We start from the raw sequence: 14017 nt of genomic DNA, 5'->3' as shown, positions 1-14017 counted from the left end.
GTTTTGTCTCTCTGAATCTGAAGAGGCGGGTGGGCCAGTGCCTATGGTCAGCAGCACACCTCAGTACGCATCTGATGGTGAGACTCAGGTGCCACTTTCTGGTGCGTACTGTGCTGTCGAGACTACCCAGGAGAAGCAGTTGTTTGAAGAGGGTGGTGTAGATGATGAGGTCCTTGACCCATCATGGCGTGAGGGACAGGAAGGTGGTGGGAGCAGCTCTGAGGAAGAGATTCCCCGAACAGCCCAAAAAGGAGGGAGAGGGAGCGGGCAGACTTGGTTGCCTGTAGCCTCCACTTCGGCACCCATTAGGAGCATGGCTCTTCCAAAATCCAAAGCGGGCGCTCCCAAGACTTGCAGTGCCTGGTCCTTTTTTGACACAGTTGCAGATGACATTTGCTTTGTCAAATGCAAGCTGTGTAATCAGAAGGTGAAAAGAGGGAAAAGTGTCAGCAACCTCAATACCACAAATATGTGAAAACATGTGCGGACCAAGCACGTGGTGGAGTTACAAAAACACACTGAAGACCTAGGCCAACCTACAGCGCCACCTACCACCTCTTCAGCTCATGTTGTAGCCTCTTCCTCCAGCTCACACACAGCTGGTTCGGCTTCCTCACAGGATTGCCATGGAAGAATCTCTGGCACTGTTGTACAGAGACACAGTGTAATTCCACCCACAGCACCACTTTCCCAGTCATCCTCACACTCCCAGGCCAGTCTACAGCCATCGTTAGCACAGGCATGGGAGAAAAGGCGCCCATACTCGGCAAACCACCCCCGAGCACAGGCTCTGAATGCTGGCATTGCTAAACTACTGGCCCTTGAAATGCTATCATTCAGGCTGGTGGAGACTGACACCTTCCGTAACTTTATGGCATTGGCAGTCCCACAATACAACGTGCCCAGCCGCTTTTATTTCAGCAGGCAAGCCGCCCCTGCCCTGCAACATCATGTGGAGGGAAAAATTAAACATGCGCTACAAAACGCCGTCAGTAGCAAGGTCCACCTGACCATCGATGCGTGGACCAGTAAGCATGGACAGGGACGATACCTTTCCCTCACTGCCCATTGGGTAAATGTTGTGGAGCCGGGTACAGATCTTGAGAGTGGCGCTGTACGTGTACTCCAAGGATTGCAGGAATCCAGTCTGTACACATTGACTCCTCCTCATACTCCAGTTCCTCTGAATCAGCGCTGCAGGAGCCGTCACGGTCTACCTCCACATCGACCCGTGAATGGTTACCTGTTATGATGACCGATATGAGCACAGCCGTGGCTAAACATCAACAGGCCATATTAAAATTAATTTCTTTGGGGAATCGAAGCCACACAGCGCAGGAGCTCTGGAATGCCATCAAGCAGCAGAGCGACGTGTGGTTTGTGCCAGCGAATCTCCAGCCAGGCATGGTAGTGTGTGACAATGGCCGAAATCTGGTGGCAGCTCTGGGCCTAGGCAACCTCACTCACATCCCATGTCTGGCACATGTGATCAACTTGGTCGTGCAGAGTTTTTTGAGGGACTATCCGGATCTTGATGCACTGCTTCACAAGGTCCGCATAGAGTGCGCTCACTTGCGGCGTTCCAGAAACGCAAGATCACGCATTGCAGCTCTGCAGCGCCGATTACGTCTTCCGGAACATCGCATCATATGTGACCTACCCACCAGGTGGAATTCAACATTACATATGTTGGAGAGGTTGTGTGAACAGCAGGCAGCAGTAATGGAGTACCAGCTGCAGCAGGCGCAAACAAGTCGCAGTGCGCGCCATTCACACTTCACCACCACTGAGTGGGCCTCTATTAAGTACAATTGCCACGTTTTGCGTGCCTTCGATTATTCCATGCGGATGGCGAGTGCAGATGATGCACTAGTCAGCATGACTATCCCCCTTATCTGCCTGCATGAAAAAACACAGCAAGCACTAAGGGACGAGGTTTTGGAAGAGGTGGAGGATGAGGAGTCACAAATGCCATCTGCTTCTCTACAGTCTGCGCAACGTGGTTCCTCACAAAGGCCTAGGCAGGGGACACTTTGTGAGGAGGATGAGGAGGAGTCAATGGATGAGGAAGACATCTGTCCAGAGGAGGGAGGTACACAATGCTCTAGTAGTCAGTATCTAGAGAGAGGGTGGGGTGGTGCAGAGCAGGCAGAAATCACGCCTCAAGCAGGGGACAGCGTTTCTTGGCCAGTTGGCAGTCTGCAGCACATGGTTGATTTCATGCTGCATCGCCCACATTCTCAACACGGCTGATTATTGGGTGTCCACCCTCCTAGATCCTCGCTACCGGGACAACTTACAAAGCCTCATAACACCATTGAACCGGGAGCGTAAAATGCGGGAGTACCAAGATGCACTGGTGCATTTCATCATGTTCTCCATTCCAACTGAGAGCAGTGCTGCTAGTGCTTTACAAAGCAGCTCAGTGCGTCGAGGCAGTGGAGGAAGCTCTGCCCAAAGAGGGAGCAGAAGCAGCGCCTCAGCACAAGGCAAGACCAGTATGGCCGAAATGTGGCAAAGTTTTGTGTCCCCGCCGCCACAAATGTGTACACCATCACAGATGGCTCCAGTCAGCAGGAGGCAACGTTTCCGTCAGATGGTGACAGACTACATGTCTTGCCCTCTTAGTGTACTCCCAGACGGCTCTTTTCCCTTCAAGTTTTGGGTCTGTAAGCTGGATACATGGCCAGAGCTTAGTCAGTATGCATTGGAGGTGCTAGCTTGCCCTGCTGCTAGTGTATTATCGGAATGCGTCTTTAGTGCCGCAGGTAGTGTACTAACACACCGTCGCATGCGACTATCCTCCGATAACGTTGACCGGCTTACTTTTCTCAAAATGAACAAGGCCTGGATCTCTCATGAATTTGCCAGTCCTCTTCCAGAATAAATAATTGGTTGGCAACAGTATCCAGGTCTCCTGTTGTGTTCATGTTTCTACCACCTGAACTGTAATCCCTGAGCTCCAACACTGCCAGTTGGCGCTCAGAAGTGCCATCTGCACAGTCATCACTTGCTGCCGTGTTATTGGGGTTCAGTAACGTCAGCTGTTTCCCTGCTGTGCGGACGGCAATTTCTCCTGCTCTGTCCACATTCTCACTACTACAGATTTTAAAGTTGCTCCAATTACACCTCTGGCTCCTCTGTTTTCAGTATTATCCCTGAGCTGCAACACTGCCAGTTGGCGCTCAGAAGTGCCGTCTGCACAGTCAACACTTGCTGCCGTGTTATTGGGGTTCAGTAACGTCAGCTGTTCCCCTGCTGTGCGGACGCAATTTCTTCTGCTCTGTCCACATTCTCACTACCACAGATTTTAAAGTTGCTCCAATTACACCTCTGGCTCATCTGTTTTCAGTATTATCCCTGAGCTCCAACACCGCCAGTTGGCGCTCAGAAGTGCCGTCTGCACAGTCAACACTTGCTGCCGTGTTATTGGGGTTCAGTAACGTCAGCTGTTCCCCTGCTGTGCGGACGGCAATTTCTCCTGCTCTGTCCTCATTCACACTACTACAGATTTTAAAGTTGCTCCAATTACACCTCTGGCTCCTCTGTTTTCAGTATTATCCCTGAGCTCCAACACCGCCAGTTGGCGCTCGGAAGTGCCGTCTGCCCAGTCAACACTTGCTGCCGTGTTATTGGGGTTCAGTAACGTCAGCTGTTCCCCTGCTGTGCGGACGGCAATTTCTCCTGCTCCTTCCTCATTCACACTACTACAGATTTTAAATTTGCTCCAATTACACCTCTGGCTCCTCTGTTTTCAGTATTATCCCTGAGCTCCAACACCGCCAGTTGGCGCTTGGAAGTGCCGTTTGCACAGTCAACACTTGCTGCCGTGTTATTGGGGTTCAGTAACGTCAGCTGTTCCCCTGCTATGCGAATGGCAATTTCTCCTGCTCTGTCCACATTCTCACTACTACAGATTTTAAGGTTGCTCCAATTACACCTCTGGCTCCTCTGTTTTCAGTATTATCCCTGACCTCCAACACCGCCAGTTGGCACTCGGAAGTGCCGTCTGCACAGTCAACACTTGCTGCCGTGTTATTGGGGTTCAGTAACGTCAGCTGTTTCCCTGCTGTGCGGACGGCAATTTCTCCTGCTCTGTCCACATTCTCACTACTACAGATTTTAAAGCTGCTCCTATTACAACTCTGGCTCCTCTGTTTTCAGTATTATCCCTGAGCTCCAACACCGCCAGTTGGCGCTCGGAAGTGCCGTTTGCACAGTCAACACTTGCTGCCGTGTTATTGGGGTTCAGTAACGTCAGCTGTTTCCCTGCTGTACGGACGGCAATTTCTCCTGCTCTGTCCACATTCTCACAACTACAGATTTTAAAGTTGCTCCAATTACACCTCTGGCTCCTCTGTTTTCAGTATTATCCCTGAGCTCCAACACCGCCAGTTGGCGCTCAGAAGTGCCGTCTGCACAGTCAACACTTGCTGCCGTGTTATTGGGGTTCAGTAACGTCAGCTGTTCCCCTACTGTGCGTACGCAATTTCTCCTGCTCTGTCCACATTCTCACTACTACAGATTTTAAATTTGCTCCAATTACACCTCTGGCTCCTCTGTTTTCAGTATTATCCCTGAGCTCCAACACCGCCAGTTGGCGCTCGGAAGTGCGGTCTGCACAGTCAACACTTGCTGCCGTGTTATTGGGGTTCAGTAACGTCAGCTGTTCCCCTGCTATGCGAACGGCAATTTCTCCTGCTCTGTCCACATTCTCACTACTACAGATTTTAAAGTTGCTCCAATTACACCTCTGGCTCCTCTGTTTTCAGTATTATCCCTGAGCTCCAACACCGCCAGTTGGCACTCGGAAGTGCCGTCTGCACAGTCAACACTTGCTGCCGTGTTATTGGGGGTCAGTAACGTCAGCTGTTCCCCTGCTGTGCGGACGGCAATTTCTCCTGCTCCTTCCTCATTCACACTACTACAGATTTTAAAGTTGCTCCAATTACACCTCTGGCTCCTCTGTTTTCAGTATTATCCCTGAGCTCCAACACCACCTGATGGCACTCGGAAGTGCCGTTTGCACAGTCAACACTTGCTGCCGTGCTATTGGGGTTCAGTAACGTCAGCTGTTTCCCTGCTGTGCGGACGGCAATTTCTCCTGCTCTGTCCACATTCTCACTACTACAGATTTTAAAGTTGATCCAATTACACCTCTGGCTCCTCTGTTTTCAGTATTATCCCTGAGCTCCAACACCACCAGTTGGGGCTCAGAAGTGCCGTCTGCACAGTCAACACTTGCTGCCGTGTTATTGGGGTTCAGTAACGTCAGCTGTTCCCCTGCTGTGCGGACGCAATTTCTCCTGCTCTGTCCACATTCTCACTACTACAGATTTTAAAGTTGCTCCAATTACACCTCTGGCTCCTCTGTTTTCAGTATTATCCCTGAGCTCCAACACCGCCAGTTGGGGCTCGGAAGTGCCGTCTGCACAGTCAACACTTGCTGCCGTGTTATTGGGGTTCAGTAACGTCAGCTGTTCCCCTGCTGTGCGAATGGCAATTTCTCCTGCCCTGTCCACATTCTCACAACTACAGATTTTGAAGTTGCTCCAATTACACCTCTGGCTCCTCTGTTTTCAGAATTATCCCTGAGCTCCAACACCGCTAGTTGCTGCTCAGAAGTGCCGTCTGCACAATCAACGCTTGCTCCAGTGTTATTGGGGTTCAGTAACGTCAGCTGATCCCCAGTTGTGTGTCCGGAAAATTCTCCTGCTTTGTCCACATCCACTGTACTACTGATTTAAAACTTGCTCCAATTACACCTCTGGCTCCTCTGTTTTTAGTATTTACCCTGGGCTCCAATACCGCTAGATGCAGCTCAGAAGTGCCATCTGGACAGTCAACGCTTGCTCCAGTGTTATTGGGGTTCAGTAACGTCAGCTGATCCCCAGCTGTGTGTCCGGCAAATTCTACTGCTTTGTCCACATCCACTGTACTACTGATTTAAAACTTGCTCCAATTACACCTCTGGCTCCTCTGTTTTTAGTATTTACCCTGGGCTCCAATACCACTAGTTGCTGCTCAGAAGTGCCGTCTGCACAGTCAACTCTTGCTCCAGTGTTATTGGGGTTCAGTAACGTCAGCTGATCCCCAGCTGTGTGTCCGGCAAATTCTCCTGCTTTGTCCACATCCACTGTACTACTGATTTAAAACTTGCTCCAATTACACCTCTGGCTCCTCTGTTTTCAGTATTTACCCTGGGCTCCAATACCGCTAGTTGCTGCTCAGAAGTGCCATCTGCACAGTCAATGCTTGCTCCAGTGTTATTGGGGTTCAATAACGTCAGCTGATACCCACCTGTGTGTCCGGCAAATTCTCCTGCTTTGTCCACATCCACTGTACTACTGATTCAAAACTTGCTCTAATTACACCTCTGGCTCCTCTATGGTGCCTGCAGTTTAGGTGACTCCTATGTGGGCTGCGGGATCTGGCAATGAAGGCTGGTTCCATAGTGCCAATAGGACAAGCACCCCCTGTAGGACTGTGGGTTTTGGTAACTGCGGCCGGCTCGCGGCCTTGAAACTTTTTTTTACATGGGTACCTTCTGCTACCCATCCGGGTTCCAGTACCGTCAGCTGGTTCTCGGCAGTGCCTTTGGCTTAGGTGCCTCCTTCTCGGTATCCAAGTTCCACCAACGTCTGCTGGTCCTTGGTAGTGCTTTCTGGCACAGGTACCTCCTGCTTAGTAACCGAGTTCCAGTACCGTCAGCTGGTCTTCGGAAGTTCCATTGGCTCTTGTACCTTCTGCTACCCATCCGGGTTCCAGTACCGTCAGCTGTTTCTCGGCAGTGTCTTTGGCATGGGTACTCCCTCCTGCCCAGCCTGGTTCCAGCACACCAGCTGTTTCCAGGTAGTGTCAACGTCACTTTGCCTCCAATGCGTTGTCTTGTCGTGTTGCGGTCGGGTTAGCCGACTCTATGGTGCCTGCAGTTTAGGTGACTCCTATGTGGGCTGCGAGATCTGGCAATGAAGGCTGGTTCCATAGTGCCAATAGGACTAGCACCCCCTGTAGGACTGTGGGTTTTGGTAACTGCGGCCGGCTCGCGGCCTTGAAACTTTTTTTTACATGGGTACCTTCTGCTACCCATCCGGGTTCCAGTACCGTCAGCTGGTTCTCGGCAGTGCCTTTGGCTTAGGTGCCTCCTTCTCGGTGTCCAAGTTCCACCAACGTCTGCTGGTCCTTGGTAGTGCTTTCTGGCACAGGTATCTCCTGCTTAGTAACCGAGTTCCAGTACCGTCAGCTGGTCTTCGGTAGTTCCATTGGCTCTTGTACCTTCTGCTACCCATCCGGGTTCCAGTACCGTCAGCTGGTTCTCGGCAGTGTCTTTGGCACGGGTACTCCCTCCTGCCCAGCCTGGTTCCAGCACGCTAGCTGTTTCCGAGTAGTGTCAACGTCTCTTTGCCTCCAATGCGTTGTCCTGTCGTGTTGCGGTCGGGTTAGCCGACTCTATGGTGCCTGCAGTTTAGGTGACTCCTATGTGGGCTGTGGGATCTGGCAATGAAGGCTGGTTCCATAGTGCCAATAGTACAAGCACCCCCTGTAGGACTGTGGGTTTTGGTAACTGCGGCCGGCTCGCAGCCTTGAAACTTTTTTTTACATGGGTACCTTCTGCTACCCATCCGGGTTCCAGTACCGTCAGCTGGTTCTCGGCAGTGCCTTTGGCTTAGGTGCCTCCTTCTCGGTATCCAAGTTCCACCAACGTCTGCTGGTCCTTGGTAGTGCTTTCTGGCACAGGTACCTCCTGCTTAGTAACCGAGTTCCAGTACCATCAACTGGTCCTCGGTAGTTCCATTGGCTCTTGTACCTTCTGCTACCCATCCGGGTTCCAGTACTGTCAGCTGGTCCTCGTTAGTTCCATTTGCTCTTGTACCTTCTACTACCCATCCGGGTTCCAGTACCGTCAGCTGGCTCTCGGCAGTGCCTTTGGCTTAGGTGCCTCCTTCACGGTATCCAAGTTCCACCAACGTCTGCTGGTCCTTGGAAGTGCTTTCTGGCACAGGTACCTCCTGCTTAGTAACCGAGTTCCAGTACCGTCAGCTGGTCCTCGGTAGTTCCATTGACTCTTGTACCTTCTGCTACCCATCCGGGTTCCAGTACCGTCAGCTGGTCCTCGGTAGTTCCTCAGCCTTCTTGTACCTTCTGCTACATTTCCAAGTTCAAACATTTTGAAATGGTTCTTGGTAATCACTCTGGATCTCCCTGACAAGGACCCTGAAGACGAGGACCCTGAAGACCACCCCGAAGAAGACGAGGACCCCGAAGACGAGGACCCTGAAGGCGAGGACCCTGAAGACCAACCCGAAGAAGACGAGGACCCCGAAGACAAGGACCCTGAAGACGAGGACCCTGAAGACCAACCCGAAGAAGACGAGGACCCCGAAGACGACGACCCTGAAGACGAGGACCCTGAAGACCACCCCGAAGAAGACGAGGACCCTGAAGACAACGACCCTGAACACGAGGACAATGAAGACCACCCCGAAGAAGACGAGGACCCCGAAGACGACGACCCTGAAGACGAGGACCCTGAAGACGACGACCCTGAGGACCAGCCCGAAGAAGACCAAGAAGATGACCCTGAAGAAGTTGACCAAGAGGACAAAGAAGAGAAGACAACCACCAAGATACAAAAGAACAAGAGACAGAAAACCGAGAAGCAGAAGTACAAGAAGCTGCAGAACAAAAAGCGGAAGAACATTAAGCATAAGACTAAAAATCAGAGCGAAAGATAATATCTAAATTATAAGCAGAAGATGACTAAGCAGTGTATGGGGGTGAGTTCGTTCCTCCTCGTGGTGCCCCTGGAAAAGACCTGCTGCTGCAGGCCAAACTAAACGCGGACAAATCCTGTTGTAAATCTTTTGTGACGGGCAGAACGAAAGGTGTAATGTTCAAACTTTTATAGATAACAACTACAGGAATGCCTGTCACAAATAAGAATATGATGAAGAAGAAGAATATGAAGAAGATGAAGAAGTAGAATATGAAGAAGAATAATAGTTGAATAAGAAAAATATGAAGAATGTAAAAAAAAAGAATAATACGAAGAAGGTGAAGAAGAAGAAGATGAAGAAGGTGAAGAAGAAGTTGATGAAAAAGATGCTGATGCTGAGGATGATGAAGGAGAAAGTGTGGGAGAAGTAAAAAAGAAGGTGAAGAGCATGGAAGTAGTGAAACATAAATATCTGACAAAATATAAAAATACTTAACATAGTCAATATTTCCGTAACTCAGAACGTCTTAAAAAAAATATTAATTCCTGCTATTCTATTTGATTGGGCTAAACCTCTATGCCTTTATTGTCTTCCCCACCTCCCCCAATACATTCTACATTATTCTTAGCTGTTTTCCTTCATGTAGAATTAACCTACAAGAAAAGAAAGGGTTTATTTTCATTCCGATATTTCTGTCCCATTGACTTGCATTGGTTTCCGGCATCGGAATCGGCGATATCCGATACTTTTGGGGTATCGGTCCGATCCAATCCGATCCGATATTTCCCGATATCGGAAGGTATCGCTCAACACTAGTCCAGACCTGAATCCCATAGAACACCTGTGGAGAGATCTCAAAATGGCAGTTTGGAGAAGGCACCCTTCAAATATCAGGGACCTGGAGCAGTTTGCCAAAGAAGAATGGTCTACAATTCCAGCAGAGCATTGTAAGAAACTCATTGATGGTTACCGGAAGCGGTTGTTCGCAGTTATTTTGGCTAAAGGTTGTGCAACCAAGTATTAGGCTGAGGGTGCCAATACTTTTGTCCGGCCCATTTTTGGAGTTTTGTGTGAAATGATCAATGATTTGATTTTTGCTTCATTCTCTTTTGTGTTGTTTCCTTGCAAGCAAATTAAATGAAGAGAATAATACCAAAGAATTTGTGATTGCAATCATTTTCAGGAAGAAACTGAGTATTATCTGACAGAATTGCAGGGGTGCCAATACTTTTGGCCAGCACTGTATGTGCGGAGGCTGACCTGAATTCCAATGGGAAAGTTGAAGCTGGTACTCAACAACTGCCCTCTGCTGCTCACAAATCCTTCCCAACATATGCAACGTTGAGTTCCAACTAGAGATGAGCGTTGTTCTACTCGAACTGTTCGCCAATCTCAAATTCGAGCTGTTTTGGGCGGTGTTCGAGCCGTTCGGCGAACACGAACAATTTGAGAAAAATTCGGCTGTTCGAGGTTATGTTCGATAACTGTTCGTGCACCAAAATCATAACTGGATTTTTTCTCAGTAATGATGAAAATTAATGTTAATACGCAGTTTGAGTGTACAGCGGGGTGGGGGGAGGGGCAGGGGATGGATCTCTGCAGGAACAATGAAGATCTCCATTTTTTTTTCTCTTTCCCGCATTTGCAGTGGGGAGGTGCAATCTGTCAGCCTATCAGCAGCGCACACACGGAGCGAAGTGCTTTTTTTCACACAAGCAAGGGCATGTGTCATTGGCAGTGTATGTCACATGTCCTTGCCCTATAAGACCAAGCCATTTTCCCCATCGCCACCATTTTCTCACTGCTGCAGCTGCGTGTTAGACGGCACCGCTGTTGCTGTGTGCACTATACCTTGTTAATTTCAAGCCAATTTTCGCACAAATATACAGATAGCTTGGGAGTAGGTAATAGTTGTGATTGCAGTCCTTTTAAGGACTAGGTTACAGCATTTCCTACGACTTTTATCAGGGAGGTCTGTGCTCTTAAATAGATAGATTGTGGGAGTAAAGACTAATTGTAATTGGAGTCCTTTTCAGGACTAGGTTACATCAGTTTCTATCAGTTTTTGCCAGGCAGGTCTGTGCCAGTGCTGTGCAAGTTTTTTTCACAGCATTTGGCTGAATCTAGCAAAGCTAATCCTTTTTGGCCTATTGCAGAGTGTGTTAGTCAGTGGAGTAGCCTATCTGTGTTGCAAGATATACCACCTGTGTATAGAATACCAATTTTTTTACTGCACCTAGTGAAGTAAAATCTTTTGGGCATAGCATCATTCTATTAGTCCATCTATACTGACCTCCATCAGGTTGCAAACTGAATATAATTTTTTTCTGCATCTAGCTCTGAAAAAATATTGGGCTTCTAGCTGTGTGTGGGACTTGTTGTATTAGTCCATCTATACTGACCTCCATCAGGTTGCAAACTGAATATATTTTTTTCTGCATCTACCTCTGAAAAAATATTGGGCTTCTAGCTGTGTGTGAGTCTTGTTCTATTAATCCATCTATACAGACCTCCATCAGGTTGCAAACTGAATATAATTTTTTTCTGCATCTAGCTCTGAAAAAATATTTGGCCTTCTAGCAGTGTGTGGGACTTGTTCTATTAGTCCACCTATACTGACCTCCATCAGGTTGCAAATTCAAAATAATTTTTTGTATGCATCTAGCTCTGAAAAAATATTTGGCCTTCTAGCAGTGTGTCGGACTTTCTCTATTAGTCCATCTATACTGACCTCCATCAGGTTGCAAACTGAATATATTTTTTTCTGCATCTACCTCTGAAAAAATATTGGGCTTCTAGCTGTGTGTGGGACTTGTTGTATTAGTCCATCTATACTGAGCTCCATCAGGTTGCAAACTGAATATATTTTTTTCTGCATCTACCTCTGAAAAAATATTGGGCTTCTAGCTGTGTGTGGGTCTTGTTCTATTAATCCATCTATACAGACCTCCATCAGGTTGCAAACTGAATATAATTTTTTTCTGCATCTAGCTCTGAAAAAATATTTGGCCTTCTAGCAGTGTGTGGGACTTTCTCTGTTAGTCCATCTATACTGACCTCCATCAGGTTGCAAACTGAATATAAATTTTTTCTGCATCTAGCTCTGAAAAAATATTTGGCCTTCTAGCAGTGTGTCGGACTTTCTCTATTAGTCCATCTATACTGACCTCCATCAGGTTGCAAATTAAAACTAATTTTTATCTGCATCTACAGTACCTCTGAAAAAATATTTGGGCTTCTAGCTGTGTGTGGGACTTGTTGTATTAGTCCATCTATACTGACCTCCATCAGGTTGCAAACTGAATATATTTTTTTCTGCATCTACCTCTGAAAAAATATTGGGCTTCTAGCTGTGTGTGGGACTTGTTGTATTAGTCCATCTATACTGACCTCCATCAGGTTGCAAACTGAATATATTTTTTTCTGCATCTACCTCTGAAAAAATATTGGGCTTCTAGCTGTGTGTGGGACTTGTTGTATTAGTCCATCTATACTGACTTCCATCAGGTTGCAAACTGAATATATTTTTTTCTGCATCTACCTCTGAAAAAATATTGGGCTTCTAGCTGTGTGTGGGACTTGTTGTATTAGTCCATCTATACTGACCTCCATCAGGTTGCAAACTGAATATATTTTTTTCTGCATCTACCTCTGAAAAAATATTGGGCTTCTAGCTGTGTGTGGGTCTTGTTCTATTAATCCATCTATACAGACCTCCATCAGGTTGCAAACTGAATATATTTTTTTCTGCATCTACCTCTGAAAAAATATTGGGCTTCTAGCTGTGTGTGGGTCTTGTTCTATTAATCCATCTATACAGACCTCCATCAGATTGCAAACTGAATATATTTTTTTCTGCATCTACCTCTGAAAAAATATTGGGCTTCTAGCTGTGTGTGGGTCTTGTTCTATTAATCCATCTATACAGACCTCCATCAGGTTGCAAACTGAATATAATTTTTTTCTGCATCTAGCTCTGAAAAAATATTTGGCCTTCTAGCAGTGTGTGGGACTTTCTCTGTTAGTCCATCTATACTGACCTCCATCAGGTTGCAAACTGAATATAATTTTTTTCTGCATCTAGCTCTGAAAAAATATTTGGCCTTCTAGCAGTGTGTCGGACTTTCTCTATTAGTCCATCTATACTGACCTCCATCAGGTTGCAAATTAAAAATAATTTTTTTCTGCATCTACAGTACCTCTGAAAAAATATTTGGGCTTCTAGCTGTGTGTGGGACTTGTTGTATTAGTCCATCTATACTGACCTCCATCAGGTTGCAAACTGAATATATTTTTTTCTGCATCTACCTCTGAAAAAATATTGGGCTTCTAGCTGTGTGTGGGACTTGTTGTATTAGTCCATCTATACTGACCTCCATCAGGTTGCAAATTGAATATAATTTTTTTCTGCATCTAACCCAGCCAATAGTTTTGGCCTAATACCACAGTTTGGCCACTCAGCTCTGCTCGGTTACCATCCATTGTTTTTTTGTGCAAACAACTCCAGAGTTGTGAATTAGTTAACCACCAAAATGAGTGGAAAAAGGCCTGCTGCTGGTGGAAAGGGGAATAGGCGTGTTGGGAAGGGGAAAAAAGGTTGTGTCCGTGGGGTAGGTGTTAAAGCAACAGTAACATCTGCAGAAGAAAGACCATCTTCCAGCCAAACTAAAATGTCTACTTCTTTTAGCGGACAATGTGATAAGATCCCTTTCTTACGGCCACGCCAATCGCTACAAATTCCAGATGAGGCACAAAAACAGCAGGTGCTTCAACGGATATCAAGTGCTCCTTTAAGTGGGCTCTCCTCCACATCAACTTCAACATCACAAATACTCCAGTCCTCAAAGGTGTCACCCCAATCGCACTTGCTTCCTCACAGCTCCCAAATCTCCAGCTGCCCGTCTGAGTATGAGGTAGAACAGATGGTTGAGTCTGCAGAGCTGTTTACTCATACTATAGCCTGGGAATCAGAGGTCGACTCCAGCGCTTCTGTGAATCCAGACGAGGAAATGATCTGCACTGATGCCCAGAATCTTTATGAGTCGGATCCAGGACCAGACGCAGAAGGTTCTGACCATAATGTAGACCCTCATTCCCAAACTGTAACTCCTGTTGGTGGAGACAATGAGGAAGACGATGATAAGACTCAAATACCTGATTGGAGCGACAACTTTAGTTTTTTGTCAGGGCAGGAACAGGTTGGCTCTGAGGACGACGGGTGTGATAACGCACAGGGTGATGATGATGAGGTCGGAGATCCCACTTACTGTCAACCCACAGTCAGCCAAGAGATGAGGTCA

This window comes from Phyllobates terribilis, unplaced genomic scaffold, assembly GCF_046119375.1.
Source record: "Phyllobates terribilis strain yellow unplaced genomic scaffold, ASM4611937v1 Scaffold_9__5_contigs__length_417890890, whole genome shotgun sequence".
NCBI lineage: Eukaryota > Metazoa > Chordata > Amphibia > Anura > Dendrobatidae > Phyllobates > Phyllobates terribilis.
The sequence above is the reverse complement of the archived record's forward strand: the minus strand, read 5'-3'. Positions refer to the sequence as shown.